An 8,436-nucleotide genomic window follows, 5' to 3' on the forward strand; every position below is an offset into this window, starting at 1 on the left:
GTGCCCCCTAGTGAGTCACATCTCCAGTTGCTGGGGTCAGCTCAGCCCAGGGCTCCCTAGGTGGGTCTTGGGTCTGAGGTTGGGCGTGAGAGTAGGGGGAGAGGAAGGGATGTTTGGGACAGGATTTCATCCCGGGACAGGTGTCTCTCAGACCTCTCCAAGAATGGACTCATGGCTCCAGTTGTGTTTCGGCACTTTCCTCCCATTTCAGCCTCTGCTGGGCTTTCACGTGTTCTTTAAAGAGATACCGTCTTTAATGTAAACAGCCTCATATCATTGACGTGGGAAAACACCTTGCATTCACTCACCCGTTCACCCTTCCATATATCTATTCCATCATGTATTTTATACCTTCAATCAACAAATATTTCCTGCGCACCTGCTCTGAGCCAGCCCCTATGAGTCAAAGGGGGCTTTCATTCTTGCAGGGCTGGGAATGCCCACTGGGTGCAGGGGAAAAAGAAACAAGTACACTACAAAGTGGAGAGTTACACCTTGAAGGAAGGGACCATGGGCACAGGGAGGTAGTCATGATGGGCTTCCTGGAGGAGGTATTTCTCAAGCTGAGTGCTGAAGGCCAAGTTGAACAGTGAGGTGTTTTCCCCAGGCTGGCATCTGGAGAACATGCACTAGAAGCACAGACCCCCTGGTTCACTAAAACAGTGGCAGGAACTGTTGAACCATTCTTGGATGACCATTGATCTCCAGTCATCCATATGTCCCTCCCTAGGAGTAATCCTGGAGGGAAGGAGGACTACAAAGGCACATGGAAACTTGAGTGGAGGGTGCTGGATATGTTTACTCTCTTGACTGTGGTGTACATATGACAAAACTTACCAATCAAACTGTGCATTTTATTTTTTATTTATTTTTATTTTTTTATTTTTTTGAGACGGAGTCTCGCTCTGTCGCCCAGACTGGAGTGCAGTGGCCAGATCTCAGCTCACTGCAAGCTCCGCCTCCCGGGTTTACTCCATTCTCCTGCCTCAGCCTCCGGAGTAGCTGGGACTACAGGCGCCCACCACCTCGCCCCGCTAGTTTTTTTGTATTTTTAGTAGAGACGGGGTTTCACCGTGTTAGCCAGGATGGTCTCGATCTCCTGACCTCGTGATCCGCCCGTCTCGGCCTCCCAAAGTGCTGGGATTACAGGCTCGAGCCACCGCGCCTGGCCTAAACATTTTTTAAATTTTATTTTTATTATTATTATTTTTTGAGATGGAGTCTCGCTCTGTTACCCAAGCTGGAGTGTAATGGCGCGATCTCAGCTCACTGCAACCTCTGCTTCCCGGGTTCAAGCGATTCTCCTGCCTCAGCCTCCCAAGGAGCTGGGATTATAGGTGCCTACCACCTCACCTGGCTAATTCTTGTATTTTTGGTAGAGATGGGGTTTTGCCACGTTGGCCAGGCTGGTCTCGAACTCCTGACCTCAGGTGATCTGACCACCTCGACCTACCAAAGAGCTGGGATTACAGGTGTGAGACACCATGCCCTGGCCTAAACTTTTTAAGATGTTCTATGTTTACATTTGAATTTCTACAGAATATTCTTATTTTTCTTCTCTTAGTATGTTTCTGCTTTAGGTGCTATCTACCTCATTCCTACTATAGAAGATTAGGATTGTACACCACACACACATCTTTCCTTCATCCTCTTGACATGGCTACACAGCATTTTTAGTTAAATTACTATCCAATGTTTATATTATTGTGACTATGTAAACATTGTTAAGAACAGAATCATATACTGTGCTGTGATTAAATTTTCTTTCTTATACAACTTTTGTCTTGATTGAAGTTAAACTTGGCCTCATTTTTCATCTGCTTGGTGTTCTACATATTTAGCATTAAGATGCCCCAAAATCGACACACATAACTCTAAGTTTCCCTCAATGAACGTAGACCCACTGGTGTTGTATCAGGTCTATCTCTCGTGGCATCCCACCTGGAGAATTGGGATGATACACTCTCTGGTCCTGCCAAACAGCTTTCATCCTCAGATCGCCCTCCATCTTCACTGTGGCCCTTCCTCTCAATTCTCTTCTGTGTGGTCCCACATTTCCTGGGTTCGTTTTCTCCCTCTTTCTGGGTTTACTTGTCTAGTTGCTTTCTGAGAATGGATCTGCAAGAGGCAAATGTTTAAAAAACCACTTGTGTCTCAAAGTGGCTTTATTCTACCCTCATACACTGTTGATAGTTGCCTGGGTATAAAATTCTACGTGACAAAGAATTCTCCCTCTGTATTTTGAAAGAGTTGCCTCATTGTCTTCTTGCTTTTGGTGTTGCTATTGAGAAAAATAACGTACTTCTGACCGATGATCTCTGGATATAAAATGTTTTCTCTTTCTCTGGAAGCTCACAGGATTTTCTCTGCATGCCTGATGTTCTGAAGTTTCCCAGTAATGTGCCTTGATATGTTTTTATCCTTTATTCTGAGTCTTTGGTGAGCCCTTCAATCTGGCATCTCATGTCCCTAAGCTCTGGGAAATTTTCTCAGATGATTTAGTTGTTACTTTTCTCCAATTTATCTGTTCTCTCTTTTGGAACTTCAATTATTTGGATATTAGACCTCCCCAAATGATTCTCCAACTTTTAATTTTTTTCCTATTATCTTTTCTTTTCTGGGAAATTTCTTCCCTTCTATCTTTTTTTTTTTTAGCGAGTCTCGCTGTGGTGGGACCCAGTGCCAATCTCAGCCACTGCAAGCTCGCTTTTGCATTCTCTGCTCAGCTCACAGTAGCTGGGACTAAGGCCCGCCACTCGCCCGGTAGTTTTGTATTTTTAAGAGACGGGTTTTCACGTGTTGCAGATTCGCGCTCCTGACCGTGATCGCCGTTCTCCCTCCAAAGTGCTGGATTACAGCTTGAGCCACCGGCCAACCTCATCTTCTTGTTTCATGAGTTAATTATCTTCTCTTCTCCTCGAGTGGGGTAGTTTAATTATAATGAAAATTATTTTCTTTTCTTTTTTTTTTTTTTTTGAGACGGAGTCTCGCTCTGTCGCCCGGGCTGGAGTGCAGAGTGGGCCGGATTCTCAGCTCACTGCAAGCTCGCCTCCCAGGTTTTACGCCGATTCGCCTGCCTCAGGCCGGCCGCAGAGTAGCTGGGTGGACTACAGACGCCCGCCACCTCGCCTGGCTAGTTTTTTTTGTATTTTTTAGTAGAGACGGGTTTCACCGTGTTAGCCGGATGGTCTCGATCTCCTGACCTCGTGATCCGCCCGTCTCGGCCTCCCAAAGTGCTGGGATTACAGGCTTGAGCCACCGCGCCCGGCCATGAAAATTATTTTCTTATTCCGATCTTCACATTTCTCTGTTTCCTTAAAGTTCATTTTGTTCTGTTTGTTTGTTTTGGTTTCTGTTTTTTTGTAGTTAAGGCTTTCCTCAAATGACTTTGATTCTTGGCTGTCTGATCCTATTTAAGAATGAGGCAGTTAGCAGCTGATGGAAGCCCTGTGTGGGAGCAGAGCTGGATTCTTGGAGGGTTTCACAGAAAAAGGGTGGGATAGGATTCTGGCCCTAATATTGGGGACCCCAAAGTAGCACAATATGTAGGTCATTTCCCTTGGGCCAGCAAGATTTCCAGTGAAGAATTCTGCGAGCCTCCTGCCTGGAGGCTGGCAGATGAAGCAGAGTGAGGAGGGGTGATAAAGGGGGTTGGAAGGAATAAGTGTGACCAGGACCCCACCACTGCCATCCCTGCCTTTAGGCTTTCCAGATGATAACTCTCCAATTTGGCAGCGAGGAGGGATACGGAGTAAGGGGTTGATCTTCCCTTCATGAAGTGAGGGAGAGGATCTTGGAGCGTGCTCCCCTTCTTCAGGTTCTTACTCACAGCCCTGTTCTGGATCTCACCCTGGCCCACTTCATAGAGGTGTCTGGTGCCTCCTAAGCTTGTTGGAGATTCTTCCCTAAACGTTCAGCAGGGAGAAAGGAAAGAATCTGGTTTTTCTGCTTTCCCCTTTCCAGAATTTTGTTGACATCCCTCTCCTGCTTCTCCTCTCCTGCCTTCTTTCGCCGAAGGGTTTGGCTTTTTCTTTCATCTCTTGCCTTCCAGCAGGCGGAGTTTGGGGTGGAGCCAGGGTGAAGGTATTCACTCCTCGGGTTAGCTTCCTCTTTCTTTTTCCCACTGAGGTGGGTCATTCCAGGCCTTGTCAGGACTGGTGTGGGCACTTGGGCCAGGAAGCTGGCAGGCTCAGGGCTGTTCATCTGGTTCTGCCACTTCAGGGCTTGCTTTCCATGCTGTGGGCTGGGCTCCCATACATCCGCCAAGGATAAATCCAGGGGTGGGGATGCTTCTGTGAAGACAGTACTCTGGATGGTGTGAGGACTCTGTGCTTCAGCACTCCAGGGCCAAAGCCAAGACCTTCCAAAGAAAAACTTGAGGTCCTGGGTTGCAGAGGCCCAGGGCTAATCCTACGACCCCAGGGGGAGCATGATGTTCCCTTCAGACACCACCTTGTCTTCACCAAACCTGCTTATCCAGGAAAAGGCTGACCCAGAGCTGCCTTTGGGTGTAATTGGGTAACCTTTCCTCTTCGTATTAATAGGAGAAGGGGGTGGGAGAGAGCTCTGCCTACTCCACGCCCACCTTTTGCTGCCTTCTAAGGGCACAGCTACCCTTCAGCCCCTTTGGGAAAGTTCTGTTCTTTGACCTGGCAGGGTTGGGGCTGGAGTGTCTCTTAGGAGATATGATAATGTCTGCTTATTTTGTGCAGAAGCCCTCATTGTGTGCTGTGTGGGCACTGGTTTAAAATACCAGGGAGATTCCACAATCAGTGTTCTTCCTTAGAGATTCACAATGGCATCGATCTCTATGAAGAGGCTGAAAATTCCTGCAGAAAAGAAACCACATATTTTGTTTAAGGCACTCACATAAGTGAAGACAGACTGAAAGAAATTAGATGATCTTAAAGGATATCAAGCAAGAGACAAACTGCAGTATGGAGCCTAACATCCTAGTGGAGAATAAGATGGCTCCAGTGTTGAAGACCATGAATAGTGCAGTCTTAGTTAAGATAGTCATTGGCTAAACTGTTTTGGGGGTCTGGTGTTTCCTGGTTCCCCAGCATGCTTTCTCAGATCTTTTTGGCAGGGCACATCTTGCTCACCCCAGCACAAATCCAAAGTGACTGGCACAGGAGGAGAAATGGAATCCAGCACTTGTACAAAGGGGTTGGCCCTGGAGAGGCACAGAGAGTTTTTTCCTAGGAATCAGAGGGAAGTATCAGAGATACGTAGGCTAGGCAGGGATGAGAGCACAGGAAGATGTGAAAGACAGGGACCATGGAGTCAGAGCAATTATGAGTGTTTTTCTTTCTTTTCGAGACTGAGTCTCACTCTGTCACCCAGGCTGGAGTGCAGTGGCGCAATCTTGGCTCACTGCAACCTTTGCCTCCTGGATTCAAGCAATTCTCCTGCCTCAGCCTCCTGAGTAGCTGGGGCTACAGGCACATGCCACCATGCCCAGTTAATTTTTGTATTTTTAGTAGAGATGGGGTTTCACCATATTGGTCAAACTGGTCTCAAACTCCTAACCTCGTGATCTACCAGCCTTGGCCTCCCAAAGTGCTGGGATTACAGGCGTGAGTCACCGCACCTGGCCGCAATTATTAATATTTTTGGATGGTGTTGTACCTGCATTTTTAGTAAGCTATGACAATATAAAAGGGTATAATAAAATTCAACCATTTGGGTGTATAGTTTGAGAAATTTTGGTAATTATATGCAATTGTATAACCGCAACCATAATAAAGATTTAGATCATTTCCATCTATTTATTTTTTTATTTTTATTTTTTGAGACACGGTCTCACTCTGTCACCCAGGCTGGAGTGCAGTGGCGTGATCTCGGCTCACTGCAGCAACCTCCATCTCCCAAGTTCAAGCAATTATTTTGTCTCAGCCTCTCAAGTAGCTGGTATTACAGGGGCGCATCACCATACCCAGCAGATTTTTTTGTATTTTTAATAGAGACGGGGTTTCACCATGTTGGCCAAACTGGTCTTGAACTCCTGACCTCAAGTGATCCACCTGCCTCCATTTCCCACGGTGCTGGGATTACAGGCGTAAGCCACCACGCCCAGCTTCTCCATCTATTTAAAAGTTTCCTTGTTACGCTTGCAGGCAAGCTCCTGCCTTGACCTCCAGCCCCACCTCCCAGGTTCAAGCGATTCTCCTGCCTCAGCCTCCTGAGTAGCTGAGACTACAGGTGCCCACCACCACGCGTAGCTAATTTTTGTATTTTTAGTAGAGACAGGGTTTCACCATATTGGCCAGGTTGGTCTCGAACTCCTGACCTCAAGTAATCTGCCCACCTCGGCCTCCCAAATTGGTGGGATTACAGGCATGAGCTATTGTGCCCGGCCCAGACTATATTTTCATTTATTTTTGTGAATAGTTTGGAATGGAATTGCTGGGTATGTGAAAAGTGTATGCTTAACTTTGTAAGATACCACACGATTTTCCAAAGTGCTGTGCTGTTATACATTCCCATCAATAACGTGTGAGAGTTTTAGTTGCTCTTCATCTGACAACACTTGGTATTGTCAGCCTTTTAAATTTTACCCATTCTAGTGGGTAAGTAATGGTGTTTCAATGGCGTTTTAGTTTGTAACTCTCTGATGACCTGTAATATTGAACATCTTTTTCTGTGGTTATTGGCCACTCACACATCTTCTTTTATAAAATATCTGTCCAGGCCGGGTGCAGTGACTCACATCTGTAATCCCAGCGCTTTGGGAGACTAAGATGGATGGATCACTTGAGGTCAGGAGTTCAAGACTAGCCTGGCCAAAAAGGTGAAACCCCATCCCTACTAAAAAAAATACAACAATTAGCAGGGTGTGGTGGTGTGCGTCTGTAGTCTCAGCTACTCAGGAAGCTGAGGCAGGAGAATCGCTTGAACCCGGGAGGTGAAAGTTACAGTGAGCCAAGATCATGCCACTGCACTCCAGCCTAGAGGGCAGAGTATGACTTTGTCTCAAAAGAACCCCAAAACCAAAAAAAGTGTCTGTCCAAATGTTTTACCCATTTTAAGAAAATTGAGTTGTTTGTTTTGTTTTTAATGAATTGTGGGAGTTCTTTATATATTCTGGATGTAAGCTCTTTATCAGATGTATGTTTTGCAAGTATTTTCTCCCAGTCTCTGGCTTGCCTTTTCCTTTGGGTTGGAGATGGGCCACTTACTCTCTGGGCGACCTTGGACAAGTGAGTGCGACTTAGCTTCTCTAAGCCTTGTTTTCCTCATGTGTAAAATGAGAATTTAAAATGTTGCTTAGGGGTACCAGCAGCTCAGGAAGCCAGAGGACCTGCAGCAGCCAGGCAGCCCTGCTTCACCAAGGCTCTTGGCACCACTTGCTGCAGGCACCTGGCACGCACCCTCTCCACCACCAAGACACCCAAGAGGAAGGTTAGCTTAGCTCAGCCAAAGGGAGGTGAAGGAAGAGCCCAAGAGAAGATCTGCAAGGTTGTCAGCTAACCCTAAAGTGGAAAGGAAGCCCAAAAAGGCAGCAGGAAAGGAGAAATCTTCAGACAAAAAAGAGCAAACAAAAGGGAAAACAGGATGAGGTGGCTAAGCAAGAAGCCAAAGAAGCTTTACCTGCAGAAAATGAAGAACCAAAAAAATGAGGAGAGCCCAGGCTCTGATGAAGCCCAGAGAAAGAAGGTGACTCTGATTGATATGATCTTCCCTTTCCTAGCAGTGGTCTCTGTCCCTCTTCTTGTACAATCCAGAGGAATATTTTTATTAACTATTTTATAAATACAAGTTTTTTTAGCAACTCCAGAAACACTTTCAAGAAGGAGGGAATCCCTTCTCATTCAACTTCTAAGTGTAAACGCTTTTTTTTTTTTTAAAGGTAAAGTGATTTGCTGGTTGTTTATTTTTCGGTATGGCCAGATAATAGTGGCATATTGATTACAGAGGGCTTTGACTGTCTTATTGTCAGCTTAACATTCCATAGTTGGGGATGGGTTGTCTATACCCGATAATACAAAGCATCCAAAATGCAATTTGCAGTCACAGTCGTGCATTTACTACTTTTTAAACATTTTAAATTACTTCTATTCCCACGTTGTTTATAAGTAGAATTGTTAAAGAAAGCCGCTCCTTGATGATGGCGCTCCGTGTCAGAATAGTGTGCACTCGGAAACATCTTTGGTCACGGTAGTCCAGTTTTTCTGATGATGTTGGTAATGTGCTGTGAAAAGTTGACAATTTGAGTATGTGGTGTAATATTAAATTATAAATTTGCAGAAATTATGGGGTAACAGCTTATCAACATTTGAAAATGTTGATAGTTGATATCCTCTTAAGGAATATTTGCCTCTAAATTTTAACCTGGAAAGTCACTGGAATAATTAATAATTTTATTTCAGAAGTTTAAATCATTGCAAATGATATGATATTTAGTAAAAACATTTAAAAATAAGGCTGTTCACT

Source organism: Rhinopithecus roxellana, chromosome 1 (assembly GCF_007565055.1).
Source record: "Rhinopithecus roxellana isolate Shanxi Qingling chromosome 1, ASM756505v1, whole genome shotgun sequence".
Taxonomy (NCBI): Eukaryota; Metazoa; Chordata; class Mammalia; order Primates; family Cercopithecidae; genus Rhinopithecus; species Rhinopithecus roxellana.